The 19270-nt window shown below is 39.3% G+C and overlaps 1 long non-coding RNA gene across 2 annotated transcripts; it reads right to left on the bottom strand.

Annotated features, from left to right (window-relative positions):
- Positions 1-1548: 1548 nt before the first annotated feature.
- Positions 1549-8943, bottom strand: LOC308312627. Of its 2 annotated transcripts, none has more exons than XR_013963789.1 (3): positions 8928-8943; positions 3938-3962; positions 1549-2974 (listed from the first exon to the last, which is right to left on the bottom strand). It is a non-coding gene; the product is annotated as an uncharacterized lncRNA (long non-coding RNA). The 2 variants fall into 2 exon arrangements; XR_013963790.1 differs by lacking the exon at positions 8928-8943 and adding an exon at positions 6177-6290 and having other exon boundaries at positions 3938-3968.
- Between the last annotated feature and the right edge of the window lie 10327 nt (positions 8944-19270).

Genomic DNA, 19270 nt, shown 5'->3' with positions numbered 1-19270 from the left:
TACAATGTCCTACAATCACATCAGACATTTCTGACAATGAATGTTTAGCCTGCCTGTTTGCATGGTGTGTGCTGTAGACATCTGTGTTTGATGTTGTTGGAATTTCTATTCCAGCTCGTGGTGACAGGTCAATGGAGTCGGCAATAGTGACATCACTGTTATCCACGTCGTCACTGTGAAATCCTACAGGCATGAGTTCATACATGCATGTTGGTAACGTCTTAAACAACAGTTGGCACTCAATAATCCTGTCAATCATATCTTTCAATGTTGTGAATGTAATCATTACAGCAGTGCCTAAGTGTTGAGTATCTTCATTATATGGTAATCCATCAGGCCTTCTAGAGTGTGGGTCAAAGAAACCAAATTTTCCTGATCTGTTCCTGAACACAGCAATTACTAAACCAGTCATTACCAGCAATGCATAGTTCACCTCTGTTAACAAACAGCTAAGTCCTGCTTCTAGATCTAGGTACTCTTCTGCATAATTAGATGGAGGATCTCCGAATGAACCGTACTGGGAAAGATCATGATGCTTTGTTACATGGTAGTCATGGTCGCGGGCAGACACTTTGTCCGGTAGTTCATCTGTAGCTAGATGAGTATAATCAATTTTTTTCTTTGTTTTAGGTAACTGTCCCCCTTCGTGAGCTTGTAGATCGGCTGTTTTTTTTACTTTTGCATCTAACTGACACTTGACCTTTGTGTACATGCTGTCGCCCTTTTGCAATACAAGGTCCAGGTTTGCTGCTGTAATGTGTTCTTCCTCATGAAGGAATGCCAGAAATGTTAGAGAACTACAGGCACACTGCTTATTCCTGGAAAATACATCGTATTTAGTGCTGTTTTGACTATGGGATGCTTTAACTCTCGTCTCGTCAGATTGGCCTTTGTGTTGAATATGAGATGTCCCTGACAGATGTCCAACTTCACTGTGACTAACCTGTTTTACAGCATCAGTGTAGTACATTGGTTTCACATCATTGCAGCTGTGGGGAACATGCATTTGTTGACCAGGTATCACATCGTCAGATAATTTCAACTTGGACCAGTGTTGTTTTTTAGCTTGACTTTTTTTCCCTTTCCTCGGCATGGTAACGTTTGGTTCTTGTAGGCTATTTGTCACACTGGTAAACCTTAAATATTGCGTATAAGTTTGTGCTTTGCAATGTTTTTATGGTAACTTAATAGGGACTACGATATTCACAAATATCTTCAGAGAATGTAGTGATTGATACAGTAGGCTACAGTTCACTAGCAACTTGTTCTATAGACACCCAGAAAATTATGAAACAATTGTAATATAGGACCAGACGTCAACTGTAGTTTCACAGAATTCTAGGTAATATACCAGATGTGAGCTACTGAAAACCACAATGCAATCTCAATCACTGAGGGACATTCACTATAGTACCAAACAGAAGCAAGTGATTTGTCACACGTCCACTTGTATTATCTCACTTTCTAAACAATGTAGGCTACAACAGTATTAATAAGCAGTTTAGTTTAAAGAACTGTTCAAAAGAGGAAATGTGGTCAAGTTTGCAATTAATTTAAAAAAACGGGCTGCATTTAATGCAATACAGGCAATGTTAGACTAAACGATTAGTGCACCAAACAAATACCAGTCATTCATTAAATCAGTGTATCTATAAGGCAGTATAGACAGTTAATATAGATATGAACACTACCTTTGTAGATTTAGTATTTGATCAAAGATTAAACTAAATGTATAGGAATGTGGAAATGACCGTTTTGTTTTGAACCAATGAAATGTTTCTCAAATGTTAGCACAAGCAACAAACCTTCAAGTAGTGCTGATTAAATATTCAGTGATAGCTTAACAATATAGTGATGGATTAGGAAAATTATCTTGGTAATGTATACACTTAATATAGCAGTTGGGCTACTTCAGTTGATGGACCGCTGTTCAATAGAGTGATCACAGACAGGTCCACTTGTCAGAGCTGCAAATAGTTTAACTATCAAACAGAATTCTAAACAAGCCTATTGAACTACCATACATTTATTTTTACTCAAGTATATTTTACTATACAATGTATAAAGAAGCTGAACAATAAAGAGAGGTTGGCCTTGCTAGGAGTATATACTGTACTAATGTTAAGAGTATTTCTAAACAGTTTGTGAAATGTGTTTGCTTTGATGATCCTGGTCCAGTACGTAGTCCGGTCCTGGTTCAGTATGTAGAGTGCAGACACCAAGCTGATCGAGTTGAGGCTGCGTTCGGATCCAGATAGTGGATAGCCAGAAACAAATAATTTCAAAAATGAATGTATACGGAATGTAAAAACTATCACTCAGGAATGTGGAAATGGTGTTTAGGTGGATGGATGTTTAACCAAAACAAAAGGTGAATAAACAAAGATGGCTCAAAGGTGTGGCAATACAAATGTCTCAAAAAGCTGTATCCAAGGTTTCAAGGTTTCATATCAGGGTTGCATCAAAAGTTGTATCAAGTTTCATATCAGGGTTGCATCAAGTTGCGTTTCAGGGTTGCATCAAAACTTGTATCAAGTTGCGTTTCAGGGGTTGCTTAAGGGAGCAGAGCAAGATCTCTCAGAGTTGCTCCCAACTCTGAGACTTCTCTGAGCGAGATAGAGAAAAGGTAGAGACAAAAGACAGAGAGGCAGCAGGGAGATAGAAGGGTTTGGGGTGTTGGATTAAGAGAAAAACTGTATCCAAGGTTTCATATCAGGGTTGTATCAGGTTTCATATCAGGGTTGCATCAAAACTTGTATCAAGTTGCGTTTCAGGGTTGCGTATAAGGGGTTGCTTAAGGGAGCAGAGCAAGATCTCTCAGAGTTGCTCCCAACTCTGAGACTTCTCTGGGCGAGATAGAGAAAAGGTAGAGACAAAAGACAGAGAGGCAGCAGGGAGATAGAGGGGTTTGGGGTGTTGGATTAAGATAAAAACAGGATCCACTGGAACCCAGGGTTCACTGCGCAAGGTTTACCTGAAAGAAAGAATATTCATAGTCACATTTATACAAGTATATCAGTAACATAAATGCATAATGTTGCTGTCGGGAAGAAACCTTGTGTTGTTTGCTAAAGCAACTAACTCCACCTCTCATGGAATATATAAAGTTACAACACAAACTGCGCTAGCATAAACAGTTTACAAAATCTCATTGCTTATACATCTTTCTTTGAGATTTACAATAAAAAATCCGATCTTTTGAAAATCATGAGATTGGAGCAGATTTCCGATCACCTGATCAGGTCAACCCTAGTTATTACAATGTTTATTTGCAGCAATTTGGCTAGCTGTTCTGAATCTTCCCCACAGGATTAATAAGCCTTATGTAGTCAGTTACTGTACTGTATAGAATATGCAATTGCTAATTACATCAACCATAGTATTCAATATTTAAAGTATAATGTGTGTTCCATCGTACAACAGTGGTGTGTGCTGCAAATAGCAGTTCTACAAGCTCAGAATGTGGCCATTTGGTCAAAGGGTCCCTAACCAAAACATCTGCCCCTCCACCATAAACATAAGTATGTTTTTAAGCTATAAAGCTACAAATTCACAAGTCACGTTGTGAGCTTGTCGGTCTGCTATTTTTGCTAATCATACAGGGCTTAAAGGCCTATTCATAGTGTGGATTTTCGGTGGCGAGGTGACCACCGGAGCTGAAATAGCGTGGAGCGGTGGCGAGTAAAAACAGAGAGTAGGGCTGAGGCGGTGGCCGTGGTATGCTCTTCACCGCGGCTCAGTGACGTCATGTTGTAGTTCGGTGGTCACCTCACCACTGAAAGTCCATACTAGGAATAACGCCTAAGTGGTTACTATGTGTCAAAATGTGTGTGTGTGTGTGTGTGTGTGTGTGTGTGACATCACTTCTTGCATCTATATTCAACTTGAATACAAATATTGTGTAAAAACATCATCAGTGTTGATAACTAATACTTACTCAAGTGTAGGTCAACAGCAACCAGCTAAGTCTGCAGAATGAAAAGGAGAAAATCAGCAATTACTTAATTGTTCAAAGAATATTTTTCTTTTGTGTTGTTAACCCATTGAGATCTGGCACCAGATTCTACAATATGTCTTCCAAAACCTTATCAGTGGTTCTCAAACCATTTCATGTCAAGGACCCCGAGAATTATCTGTATTTTGCCACAGACCCCATCTGAAAATATGTTGTAGCAGGGACCCCCCCAGAAGCAAAGATTTGAGTTAAAGAAAACAAGCTACAAGCTCGTAGCGCAGCACTCAGAGCATGTAGATCTGCCATTTTTCAGGTAAAGTTTATAGTCATGGTTAAAAGCTATAGGGTGTACAAAGAGGCTCTACGCACACCAAAGTCCTTGTGGCGGTGCCGTCGCACGGGAGAAAACTGTATAGGAGATCTTGAATGAACAAGAAGGTGGCCGCACACACCAATAGCCAGAGTACCAATATTTATTCGGACAGCAGGTAAGACAAATATCCAACGTTTCGGCGGTTAAGCCTTCATCAGGGGGAAAAAAAAGCTATAGGGTGACAGAGATGTGTCCTCAGGTCTAAATGGGTTAATCATTTCCTGCTAAATGAGTAAAGTTCAATGCACACTGCTGCATATTTCTAACTAAATGGCTTACATTGTAACAGCTTGCATTGAATCAATCTGCTCCAATTTAAACACTTCACACAGTTTCAACCTATCGTTCAATTGGCCATCACTAACCCATTGCTATCCTCTGCGACAAAGTGGGTAGGCAGGAATGGTGTCATCTTATGAGTATTAGTGATGAACACTTAAAGCTAGGTTGACAGTTATTAAAGTAATTTAAGGCAGTGGTTCTCAAAGTGGGGTCTGGGTTGCGGAAACCCCCAGGGTTCCTTGAGGGGGTTCCCAGCAAAATAAAAATGTAAGCACTTCAACAGACTTTGGCCATTTGAAAATGGCAAATGAGCATGCAGGTCTGTTTAAAAAGAAAATTGTGTTCCTGGCACATATTTTCATACTTTTTTTGGGGCCCTTGAAATCAAAAAGTTTGAAAATCACTGACTTTTTTTTATATATATCTTTTATCCCACGATTTTGTAACCCATTTTTCACCCCTGTGTCAATCATCTAATGTGATCCTGGGCTCTACACACCCTCCGCCAACCTGGGGAGAGCAACGGACTTAACTCATGCTTCCTTCATGCTTTTGTGTCCAAGTTGCTCCTTTACACCTGACAGGGGGGAGTTTCCCTGGTTGGACATAGCGCGTGGAAGGAACACGTTATTCCAACCAGTTCCTTTCCCCTCCATCAGGCGCCCCGGCTGGCCAGGGGGAGGCAGTTTAGAGACCAGGATTACTGCATGTTTTTGTGAGGGTACCTACCCTAGGGGACACGGGGAGAACATGCAAACTCCACACAGAAAGGCCCTTTCGCCAACCCCGCCTCGGGTATGGGCACTGATGACGTGGAGGAGGAAACACGCCGCCAGCACCCACAGCGCCCCGAGCGGGAATCGAACCCAGGACCTTCTAGCTGTGAGGCGACAGCACTACCAACTGTGCCTCCGTGCCCCCACTGACCTTATTACTTAATATCCTAAAATACTAAAACGTCAACCACATTAAATCAGTAAGGCGCTGATTTCACGTTTACATTAAATATGGTTTGTATTCAATCCACTGGGAGAAAAAAGTATTGCACCTGTACTACCTGCATGATGCATGTGAATAAAACCTGTAAACCTCAGTAGATTTGTGATATCAGCTGGTAAATAACATAATGGTAATAATAATGGTAAATTGAATGTCACCCATTCACATCCCACATTGTGAGCTTGTAGATATATTTTCAGTGATTGACGATGCATACATCTGGGTTAAATCGTGAGGATTGTACAGTACGCAATGGCATTCCAATACAGTTTAGCGTTCAATGATTCTCAACCTTTTTAACTTCATGGAACCCCCAGTTTGATATGCATTATGCCACAGAGCCCCATTTGATCCAAATTAATCTATATCTCTGGGATCCCAATCTTCACTGTAAAATGCTGTGTCAATGTATCGCCCTGTGTGAAGTGTGGAAGAGAATGCAAATCGCACATATGTCTATTACATAGGTCTATCACAGGCAACGGGAGGCGATATTGGCAAGCTTTCCCCGAGATTCCAGTGATGTTTGGTATCTGCAAATATTAAGCTGATACAGTTAATACTTACTCAGAAGGTAGGGTGGTGTCGTTTGATCTGCAGATTGAAGGAGATAGAGGAAATTATTCAGTTTGTAGTTGCTATACATGCAGAATTTGTATTAATTCATTTCCATTATTTTCTTTTTTAACCCATTGTGGCGGGAACTTTTGGTGTTGGCATTATGTTATGCTTTAGCTATTGAAAAATAGCAGATCTACAAGCTCATAGTGCGCCACCGAGTGGCGCGCTACGAGCTTGTAGGTCTGCTATTTTTGAAAAACCACTGACATAGAAACATAGCTTTTTCAGAAAACTGTCAGGATGTAGAAGACATTTTTTTAATCTAATGTCAGGTCAAAATGGGTTAATAAGAATTTGAAGGTCTTCAAAAACCGTAGGTTAGGTTTTAGAAGGCATTTTTAATTCAACAGTATAGAATACACTGTCTGATAACAAATAAAAGGCTAAACTTAAATGACCAAATCAGCAACATTTTCTGTGTGTTGCAAGTTTGTAGATCTGCTATTTTTACAATACTAATAATAACATTAGGCAGCAGGGGGGCCACAGCGTTCTACAGGGAGGGAGGAATAATGTGATGTTGGGTCACCAATTCACGTTTCAAGTTTTCACAATCTCCTACTGCACCTGTTGCATATTTGAAACACCTCATCAACACTCAAGTGACGTTAGATTTGTCTGTGAGCAGACAGTGGTAACAGTGCATCCCATGGAGAGTAGATTGACATTCAAGGGACCCTAAGGTACCGACCTCCCAAGTACAGAACAGGTAACCGAACTGGAAAATAAACTACACAACATGCCCATTTATCTATACTTACTCAGATGTAGGCAGGATAGTAATTTCATCTGCAAAATGAAGGAGATCAAAATAAGCAATTAATCAGTTGTTTATTTCCAATATAAAAAACACTGTTGAAAGTAAAAAGTCTATATTGCTACAGTACCAAAGTAAAAAGTACTCAATTGTTTAAAATTAGCCAATCTACAAGCTCACAACTCACCGTGATGCAAAGGAGGGGGGGGAGAGAGAGAGAGAGAGAGAGAGAGAGAGAGACAGAGTTTAGATAAAACCATGACATACAAGGTGCTATGACAAATGTACAAGATGTCATGGTCCCCAAATTGACACTAATTGACCCCCAGTTGAAAAGATACAGGGACCCTGGACCATAAGAACCCGTTTAATTTCAAGGACCCCCAGTTTGACATGCATATTAACTACATTTAATGTCATTTCTATCTCTGGGACCCCCAATTCATATAAAAGGATTGTAAGACTCATAGTTACAGACCCATAAGGGTCCATTTGGTTCCTAACTATCATTTAGCTGGGGACCCCCTTCAACTCAAGGACCTCTAGGGGTCCACGGACCCCACTTTGGGAACCACTGCTATAGCTGTTCGGAGTTTGGTAGATTAAGCCCTCCGAAGGGCTAAGAACAGGCAGCACACATGGGCATGACTCGTGTTAGTCAATTTATTGATATGAAAGACCACAGGTCATAAACCTGGAAGAAAGAATAAAATAAAAATGGCATTACCATAACATTCGTTCGAATATAATGCAACAATTAACAAATAAGCATCACAGTATGTTATTGTAATTGACTCTCACAAAATATAATATAGCTGTACATTCTCCCAGAATATACCTGCTGAATATACTTGTAACATAATCTTACAGCTCCTCTCATTACTGATACAAAAGTGCAATATAAAGAAAACCAGCATCATGCATACATTCCCTATATACACACAAGTAGCCTACATATAACCAAACCACATATGTACTGCGCATACACTAAATGTGTATATAAAGCAGCACAGTAAAGCAGCACAGTAAACTCTGTTAATACAGCGAGCTGGATACAATAAGTATATAAACTATAAACTGCATTTCCCAGAATGCAATTCCCAAAGTGCCTTGCGCAGATCGCACGCAGCACGCACGCACTATGCCAGCCGGCCGGCACGATACTAAAACATTACCATGGCAACAGAGTCCGTAAGTTAATATACTGACGTGACACTATATGGACGTGCAAACACCACACAATAACACAGGACTTCTCCACCACGCTACAGTCCGCTAAGCGTCCCGACAGAGCAACCTGTCAAAACAGCCAACGCTGGCCACAGCTAAACACTAGCATTGCTACATAAACATTGCACCCCGTGCGCCGCTCGCTCGCTCAATACTTGCGGTATACCAACGCGGACACAACGTGACAATACTACTGCACAAAATGCTACCAGTAGCCCATAGCAAACATTATACATTTCACACACTACAGTTCAAATCTAACTTACCAACGGGCTGTGTGCTCCTGATGACATATCAGAATGTAATGAGTGAAAAAAACACTGCTAGCAAAAGGCTACTGTGTTAGCTATTAGTTAATGACATGAAAACTTCTTCACAGATTAAAACCCGTTTAGTACAATTAATTTATAGACATGTATGACTCAACGTCATAACAGTCAGCAACACGCAGTGTTTGTGTGTTCCTCTTATGACGGCGGGGCCGCGGGGAGCTAATTAGCCTGGTAGCTAATTGTTAGCAAAATAAACTCAAAATAAATAGCATGACAAATGAGAGCAAAAACGGACCTAAAACAACGGGACAAAGACAAGTAATGGTTTCGGGTCTGTTGTTTAACAAAGTAACGAACTGGGACAAACGCAATGTGTTCATTTAGGTGATAAATTAATATAATATGTACTGTACACAACAGAGCTGGGACGTTACTTACCAGTGGCAGTTTTCCAAACAGGAAGTGGTGTGGTGTTGCAGTAAAAGCGGTCCGCATGTGCTTGCAAAACGTTCCGTCTCTGACATTTGCATGAAGACATGACAAATTGACTTATTGTTATTATTTGATAACCCAGCACTTACTACTGTAGGCTACTGTAGGCTACTACTAATAATAATAATTATTATTATTATAATTATAATTCATAACATTATAATCAGAACATTTGTACAAATATACAATTATATGAAAAAATCACACTTGTGCGCCGATTTTTGGGGGTAGTCCGTCCCTTGTGTCATTGGACAGTAAAATAAGCAATATGTTCTCATGAGTCTGAAACTAAAACTGACTGATGGCAGATTAAAAGATAATTCATTATGATAGTGGAATTATCATTACTTGTCAAATGTTCGTCTTGAACCATTGGCCCCCCACATAAGCCCTTATTGCCCCCCCCACACAAGCCCTAATTGGCCCCCACACAAGCTTGTATTGGCCCCCCACATCACATGCCCCCTTAGTTATGTGGCCAAAAAAAAAGAAAAACCCCACCCCCATCTGCACGTGCCTGTGACACAGAGACTCACGCACGCACGCACACACACACACACACACACACACACACACACACACACACACACACACACACACACACACACACACACACACACACACACACACACACACACACACACAATGCCACGCCAGACTTTCCGGTCCATGCCCAGTTCCTGCTTACTGATGCATGTGTCCCTAGCGATGACATCAGGCCAGGGAACGACAGTTTTCTGCTGCTTTGAGGCAGGATTCCAGAGAAGAAGGGAATAAATAATGTCATTGTCAGCTATTATAGGCTGTTACTATGTTAGCTGATAATAGCCTATATTACAGTTGATGAAAGATGAAAAAATCACACTTTGTGTGAAGTGAGAGGCGCTCTTATCATCATACATCATCACATTCCGTGCCAAGCCCATTATCACAAATTTTGCGGTACACATTCCCTACTCAGCCAATCAAATAATCGCTATGGGGTACACACAAACACACTAACCTGGGCATAGGAGGGGCTATCGTCCCTCAAAATGGGAAGAAATGTGGAGGCCTACAGTGTGGAAAAATTGGCTTTTTTAGCAGGGCCAGTTTCAAATAGCAGCCCACTGTAACTGCTCTAAGTGCTCTTTGAGAGCGGTTATGAAGGAGTCTATTTCTTTATTGGTACAGTGTTCCACAAAAATGTAATGGCTTAATTGCTTAAGCCCCGCCCCTCTGTATTCCTATTGGCTTTTACACAGCTATAACTTTTGTTTGCAGCATGCTACAGTCTTGAAACTTGCTCCATGGACTTAGACCACCAATAGGAGCATGCTGCAATTGGTTAATTACTTAAGCCCCGCCCCTCTGTCTTCCTATTGGCTGGCCTTTACACAGCTCTAACTTTCGTTCACAACATGCTACAGCCTTAAACTTTGGTACATGGACGTAGACCATCAAGAGGAACAAGCTTTAATGGCTTAATTGCTTAAGCCCCGCCCCTCTGTCTTCCTATTGGCTGGCCTTTACACAGCTATATCTTTTGTTTGTAGCATGCTACAGTCTTGAAACTTGTTCCATGGACTTAGACCACCAATAGGAGCACGCTGTAATTGCTTAAGCCCCACCCCTCTGTCTTCCTATTGGCTGGCATTTACACAGCTATAACTTAAAAAAGAAAACTTAAAAATAAAAAACTTAAACTTTTTTTTAACTTAAAAAGAAAAAGATTTTTTTAGATTATTTATTTTTTTACATTTAAATTTGTTTTTAAAAATAAAAACACTTCATCAATCAAAGAAAAATCAATAATCATTGTGTTTATGCTTTTAAAGATAGGCCTATATGCTTGTAAGCGCCATTTTGAGTCTCCTAATTGTGGCCAATGATGTCCACTGAGGGGTGTGGTCAAGTTCAGGTTGCCATAGTTACAGGGAGGGTATTTAACCCTGTCCCTAATGAATTGCAGGTGTTGTTGATAGGAGGCAAACTGTTTTCTGACTGTGCAGACAGGGACTGTTGCATTCACCACGTTTGACTGTTTGCTACTTATGTTATTTGCCTTCAAAGTATAGGATTTTGTAAGGAAAATAAATATAATTTAATATCCACTCTACGAACATTCTGGACCTCAGTTCTTTCAGCACACGTCTAAACTTCCTCATCCGTCAGCAGCCAGTAGCACCTAATACAGGGATTTAGGCGCTACAATGCTATTTGACCCTTTTTTAAATGTAAAAGTATGCTATTTAATACAATTTCTGCTCATTCATGCTTTCATATCCATTGATGTATTTTTTCTTTTTACCTTTTCCTAATTAATCAAGAATACATTGTAAAGCATTATTCATACATTACAAATCATTAGTAGACAGTAATACTTTACTTACTTTATTCTGCCACTTTTTGGGCATCATACTACTTCCACATACTTTATTCCACTTTATGCAGTTATTCATGCTTAAACTATAGTTTTTACAAATGTTCATACTTTTTTTAACTTTTACTTCAGCTTTAATGCATTTTCTACTTTTGTTTACAATATGCTACAGTCCAGAAAGTTTGATTATGGATTTAGACCACCAATGGTAACACTATTACCCCGAGTTTCAAACTTGACACGGCAATAACTTTATACATTGCATTTTATGCGAGCCCACGCAGTTTCTACAGGAACTGCTTTCTAGTTGTGGGCTCGCTACAGCGAGCACACACTAGTTATTGCCAGCCTATATTTATTCCGCTTCTTTATTTATTCCACCCGTTTTTTTGACACCCTACTACTTCCACATACTTTATGCTAGAAATTTAGTTCAAACTTCAAACTGTTCAGCTCTTTGAAGTGATTGTGGCTTGTATTTTTATTTTTACAAAGTTTTATACTTTTTATACTTTTTATACTTTTTAACTTTTTTTAACATCCTTTATAATGGGAGTCGATGGAAGAAAGGTCCCATTTTTCACAGTTAACTTTTTTGAGCTCTTATTACTCCGTCATACTTTCACTTTGAAACTTCATTCAAACTTTATAATGTTCATCTATCTTTGAACTTTCATTGGTGAAAAAGTTGTTTTGAAAAAGTTTATACTTTTTAAAATATTTAACTTTATTTATAGTTTTTGCCTCCCATAGACAATGAATGGGATTTATCTCTAAATCAACCTCACTTTTGCAGCCTCATTACTCTGGCATACTTTGTCGTAGAAACGTGATTTAAACTTTAGAACGCTCACACGACTCTGGACTCTGGACGGTTCAAACCGTATTTGAATACGTTAAACGGTTTTTCCGAAATCGCAGTTCAATCGCAGGCCGTTTCGCGTAATTAGTGCCATCTTAGAGTGCGGGGCTTCTTTGACTAGAGTGTGGAGACTGAAATTCTTTCCTTGAAAATTTACCAAACAAATTGTCGTCCCGGCCAAAGTATTCATTTTACACGCATGTTCTTTGGTCATTTTGTAGCCACACATGTCCTCTTTCACACAATGTGACCAACAAATCACAGAGACATACAGAATGTGAACTACAGCCTTTTAAGTGACACAAAAACAGTCAATCTGCTCATTGACCTCCATTGTATAATTCTTATGAGGAAATTATCGCGCTGACAATTCTTAACTCGCTCTTATAACCACATTTTCAATCGTACCAACACCACAATCGCACATGGTGTACCTCGATATCTCAGGCCACTCACAGCGAAAGAAATATTTGCATTCGACTTTTACTTTTTGCGATAGAGCAATTTGTTCGGACATAGTTTTCCCCCATCCAGGACCATTGAAATCTCCCAGTCATAGTGCTGGCAAGTAGTAGAACTCTTTTTACTTCCACAGCTGAGACATATAAGGGCTTAATTGCAGGGCTGACATTAAAGTTACAAGATCTCAATGAGTTGCTCTGCGATACCTTGTGAGCTTGTAGGTCTGCTATTTGTGCAATTAGGCTAGACACATGCAAGTGCACGCACGCACACACACACACACACACCCTGTCTTCGCTCGCACGCTCGCACACACACACCCTGTCTTCCTATTGGCTGGCCTTTACACAGCTCTCGCAAGCGCACGCACGCACGCACGCACGCACGCACGCACGCACGCACGCAAAAAAAATAAAAACTTTTTTTTTTTTTTTTTTTTGATTTTTTTTTTTAAAAAATAAAAATTGAAAAAAATTGAAAAAAATTGAAAAAAATTGAAAAAAATTGAAAAAAATTGAAAAAAATTGAAAAAAATTGAAAAAAATTAAAAAAATTGAAAAATTGGAAAAAAATGAAAAAAATTGAAAAAAATGAAAAAATTGAAAAAAATTGAAAACTTAAAAAAAAAATGACTTATTAAGAAAATACTTCAACTTTTTTTTTTTACTTATTAAGAAAAAACTTAAACTTTTTTTTTTTTTTACTATTTTTTTAATAAAGTTTTTTTTTTTTTTACTTATTAAGAAAAAACTTAAACTTTTTTTTTTTTTACTTAAAAAGAATAAACTTGATTTTTTTTTTTTACCTTTAAAGAAAAACTTTTAAAAACACTTCTACAACTTCCACATACTTTATTCCGCTTTATGCAGTTATTTATGCTTAAACTATAGTTTTTCCAAATGTTCATACTTTTTTAAACTTTTACTTCAGCTTTAATACATTTTCTACTTTTGTTTACAATATGCTACAGTCCCGAAATTTTGATTATGGATTTAGACCACCAATGGGAAAACTATTACTCCGGTCCCCGAGTTTCAAACTTGACACGGCAATAACTTTATACATTGCATTTTATGCGCAATGTAAGGCTCTAAACAGCCAATTTAAGGCTTTAAACAGCCTTAACTCTGTTTCCCAGCATGCTACAGGTCTCAAAGTTTGTGGGTGGTCTTACTATATGTTACAGCTGTAACATATTATGCCCCATCCACACTGTCTTCCTATTGGCTGGGCCATAACTCCAGATAATCTCTAAACATGCTACAGGTCTCAAACTTGGTGGGTCGTCCCACAGACCCCCAATTTCATAAGAAAATTACCACTTCCGAAACATTTGTAGACACAATTATAAATGTTTAATTCCAGGTTAATAACATAATCTTTAATGTGCTTAATGATGGTATGGACATTTTCTATATAACTGCTTCTATCTCATGTATACATACTTTACAAGGCATAACAAGTCCTTACTTTAGATGGGCTCTACTAGTATCTACTGTACCTTTAAAAAATCACGAGTTTGGGCATACATTTTTTACATACAAGGATTTGTATTTTTGCATTTTGCATACAAGTTCATCTGTGCAAAGTTTAGATTGATAAAAACAAAATTGACATACATTTTAGACAATAATTGAGCCATGCAATGGCTAGTACTTCACTAAATAAGAAAAGTGATATAGCTTAAGTATTTATCAGATGTATTAATAGAGGACATTATTGATGCATTATAACAGTCTTAATGGTAAACTAAAGTAGCTATTTATTTTTTTAAACATATGTTTATTCATTTTCTTTATATTACACATAAGTATTTTCAACAATTGACATATATTTTCCCCCCCCCACATCCCTCTGGCAGCACAAATACAAACAAAATCTTATCACGAAATGAATTGACAATAATAAATACAAAACAAAAATAAATAAATAATGACAAAACGAAAAATAAAACGAAAAACGAAAATAAAACACATTACATACAGTTAAAGAAAACAGATTCACAATGTCCATCACAGTTCCCTACCCCCACCCCCCAGCTAAAGTAGCTATTAGATATGTATTAATAGAGGGCATTACTGATGCATTATTATTATTATTAACAGTATTTTGCGTGATATTTTTGACATTGACATATACAAGAAAACATTTGTCCAGCATAAATTTAACAATGAGTTGTGACCTCCATGTTTAACACTTTCCATCATCCCAGTTTTTCCCTGGCACCCCCCCCCCCCCCCCCCCCCCCCGACCCACAGACACACCAATTTAGGCATTTGACAGACGCTCTTAATCCAGAGCAATTTAGAGTAAGCAAGAACACATGGTAATACATCAAATTACATAATAGTCATCAAGAATCATGCGCAAGCTAAGAACTTAACATCCCTCTGACAGTGGAATATCTATAATGAAACTATGTGTATACACTGTAGAGTGCTATGTCTACATAAACTGATATCTAAAAGTTGAGCCTTTGCATACGCCTGTAAGGTTGTCGAGGCTAGGGCACGTGCACACACACACATGCATGCATGCCCGCGCGCACACACACACACACACACACACACACACACACACACACACACACACACACACACACACACACACACACACACACTTGTCACCCGTTGGTGAGATGATACTCACTGTGACTTTAAGGCTGAGTAATTGTGACTGTGCCTGTCTTAGGTTGTCCCGGGGTGTTTTACCCATGTGGGATCTTACCCGTCATTGGCTAACCAGCCTGCCATACTCGCCTACTTCTGGCTCCAAACGTGGAATGTAATTATCCAGTGCTCCCCAGTGTCCAGGATCTTATGCAAAGTAAATTAAACGCAGTAAGTCGTCAGCCCAGATAAGCGTTCAGCAGGTAGCAGTAGTGCAGGAACTGTGAGACGTGGTGCAGGATTGACTGGCATTCTCTGGAAATGTGAAGCTTTTCATAGTGTGGTTGATACCTCCTGTAAAAACACACACACGAGCACACATGTATCACTAATACATATGAATTGTGCATTGTTGCAAATTGAGTAGTGAATGCTTAATCGTATTATGTAGATTGTAATACATTTTAATATACAATTAACTTACACATAACAGGTAGGGTATCTATGGAAGGGTGGATGGGCTGTCTGTGGTGTGTTCTTGTTTGTGGGAGGGGTGGGGTATCCTCCTTCCATCTGTTGCTCCTCTCAAACCAAGAGTTGTAGTGTTGTTTGCAGATAGCTGTAAATAGCATTTGGTTAGTTACAAAATAAGCATTGGATGCTTACTCACATTACAAGGATTACAATACATTATATTTGGCATGCCATGGAAACAACTTACTTGTAATGTTGCAGCTATGGAATCGGGGGCTGCAGGATGGATGGGCTGCGACTGCCACATCCAGTGGTTGGGTATTGTTATGGGGGGGGGGGGGGTCCTATTTCTGTCTCTTGGAAACCAAGTGTTGTGGTTTTGTTGTGGGGTCCTATGTCCATCCCTCTTTCTTTCTCAGCTTCAAAGAGGCTGGGGCAGCCAAGGCAGGTGGTGGAGCTTGGCTGCATGGAGGACCCCCCCCCCCTATTATATGAATTAGTTGTATTACATTATGTTCTGTTAATCTATTCAAAAGCTTAATTGCGTTACTCTATTACTCTATATACTCTATTAAACATGTTTTTTCTAAACTAAATAAAAATATACAGTAATGTCTGAATAATATAATAATGCTGAATTAGTTGTATTACATTATGTTCTGTTAATCTATGCTTAATTAAACTACATTGCATTATGTTTTGCTATATTAAACATTGTTTTTTCTAAACTACATAAAAATGTACAGTGATGTCTATTATGATTATATCGTGTTGAATTTGTTTAATTACATTATGTTCTGTTAATCTATGCTGAATTAAACTACTACATTACATTATGCTTTACTCTATTAAACAATAATTCAATATAGTGCAATGTTGTATATCAATAGTCTATTAAATGTGACTTTGTAAATCTACTTTATATCAGATGTTGGCTGTTTGTTTATTTGAAAAACAAGGCACAATAGCCTACAGATTATTCACCTGAAATAGCTTTAAATTGATTGGTCATAATGCCAACAATAAATTGGTGGTCAGTAGCACATAATTTGACATATAAAATGAAAGACTTTAAAATATTGCACTGTAAGATTTCACAATACGGATTTAAGATTCCACAATACAAGTTGATATCGTTTGATAACTGTTACTCTACTGAGACACGTTAGAGGTTATTACACAGTATACAGGGTTGTGGTAACTGTGATAGGTTCGTAATACACCTGACTGGACACAATGCTGTGGTCGAGAGATGAAAATGTGGTCCAACAGTGTGTTCTTTTCAGTGGTCGCAGTTGTGATTAGCTGTGCATATCCTCTGGATTCAAACAGATCAAATATTGCATGCGTTCCACTGGACAGCACATTTTCATTGAAGTCTGCACACACAATGATTGGGTGATGATCCATGATCTCTAAAGAGTCCAAGAGGCTTTTCAGGTTTGGGAGGAATTGATTAACACCGTAGTTTGGAGGTCTGTACACAGCAGCAATCAGTGCATTCACTGGGGCTTCAACTTTGACAACCACAAACTCCAGGTCAGTTACATTATGTATGTACGGCTTCTCACGGGCTTGAATGTTGTTTTTCACATATACAGCAACTCCACCCCCGTTACTGTTGGCCATGCAAGAATTGTTAGTGTAGGAAACGTTTCTGTTTCGCTTGAACATACTGTAGCCATCCAAATGGAGACTCTCAGCAACAAATGATCCATGCAGGTGAGTTTCCGTGAGACACAACACATCTGCTAGACCCAGCTCATGATGACTCTTTATGTCACTGATATGAGGTGCCAGTCCTTCTGTGTTGTGATGGATGATGGTGAGAGTGTCAGGCGTGTTCAGTGTTTGCGTGCTGTGAGCAAGTGGCATTATGTCCTCAAAGCTGAGTTGGGTCATGCTCTCGAGGCCTGCAGTGATTTCAGGGTTGGCATAGATTTTAGTCTCATCCATATCAATGATGTGCATTCCACTGAGAGAGGTTACTCTGCTGAGAGCTACGTAAGCCATACCGGGTTGAAAAATCTTTTTTAGGGACACTACAGCAGTAGAGGTTGTCATGCCTTGCACTTTGTGTATTGTACAGGCAAATGCGAGCTTCATGGGAAACTGTCTGCGTACTACGTGCTTCAGCTTTTCCTCTATCCTCTCGATGTACACAACATTATCAGGTCCTCCGCGTGTTTTATGACGGTGCCTCTGTCCTGCATTTGTATTGTCCAGCTCAAGCCCAAGCATCTTTGTATATATAGCACCATCTTTTTCACAGGTAACTATTCGGGCAATTTTACCAAATGTGCCGTTCACAAGTCCATCGTCCACATCAATGTTTCTGGTGATCATAACGCGAGCACCCACAGCAACTTGTAGTGTGTCTGGTAAGTCGTTCTTGGTTCCACGACATGGTTTTGCTTGTCTGGCCATTCTTCCTGATGATCTGTCCTTTCTATAGTCATCTGCATCAATGTTTGTGACATCAGAATGAAGCAGCGCTAACGTTTTTGCGTTGTGTTCATTGACCTCCTTATTAGTAGGAAAGATGTGAAGTACATCATTTGGGCAAAGTGCTGGTTCGGTGATGGCTTGTGAAAGCATATCTCTGTCTTGTTCAGACAAGGTATCTGACTTTAGTTTCACACGGATCCTGTTCAACGTCTCAGCATAAGCGATGTCATCCTTCTGACGCATGATCTCTGTCAATGTGATCATCTGAAATTGGTCGCGCCAAAGGTCTATCTGACATGATTCATAGACACAGAGAGGTTTAGTCTGTGAAATTGGTGGAATCTGATGGAAGTCTCCAACAGCGAGTACTGACATTCCTCCAAAAGGGTTTTGACTTCCTTTGATTTGTTTTAGTCTGGCATCTACATAGGCAAAGAGATTCTTTGAGACCATGGACACTTCATCAATGACAATAATTTCAGCATTTGAAAGCTCTGCTCGCACTTCATCCAGTTTGTTGCCAAGTCCTGGGAATGGAAGTTGAATGGATCTTGGTAGCTTAAAGATGGAATGCAACGTTTTGCCTAAAATGTTGAAAGCTGCCGTACCGGTGAATGCGGTTAACAGAACAGTAGGCTGCGATATGTCAGTTTCCTCACGATTTCTCTCGAGCCTGGACAATATCTTGGATGCCTCTGAATAGATGCATTTGATTAGATGTGACTTCCCTGTTCCAGCACCACCATTTATATACCAGAAAAATGGCTCTGAGGGTAGATTACAAACACGCTTCATGCACCAGTCTCTAACTGTGTAGAATATGCATGCTTGCTTCTGGTTCAGACCTTGATACATTTGGCGTAATACTACAGGGTCTATCTGAAAGGTTTGTATCATCGGTGCAGCTGTTGTAGCTTCAGACTCAACGCTATAGTCTGGGACATCTTCTTGTTCATGTTGGTCATCCAAATGTTGTGTTTCGCGTTCTGCGATACATTCCAACCTCACCAGTTCAGATTCAGGAGCCAGATTACACCATTCATCTTGCATGGGCCCGTTCTGCTCATATTCG

Source organism: Protomyctophum bolini (assembly GCF_963924005.1).
Source record: "Protomyctophum bolini genome assembly, chromosome: 1".
Taxonomy (NCBI): Eukaryota; Metazoa; Chordata; class Actinopteri; order Myctophiformes; family Myctophidae; genus Protomyctophum; species Protomyctophum bolini.
Note: the sequence above shows the minus strand (reverse complement) of the source record. Positions and strands in the feature narration are given on the sequence as shown.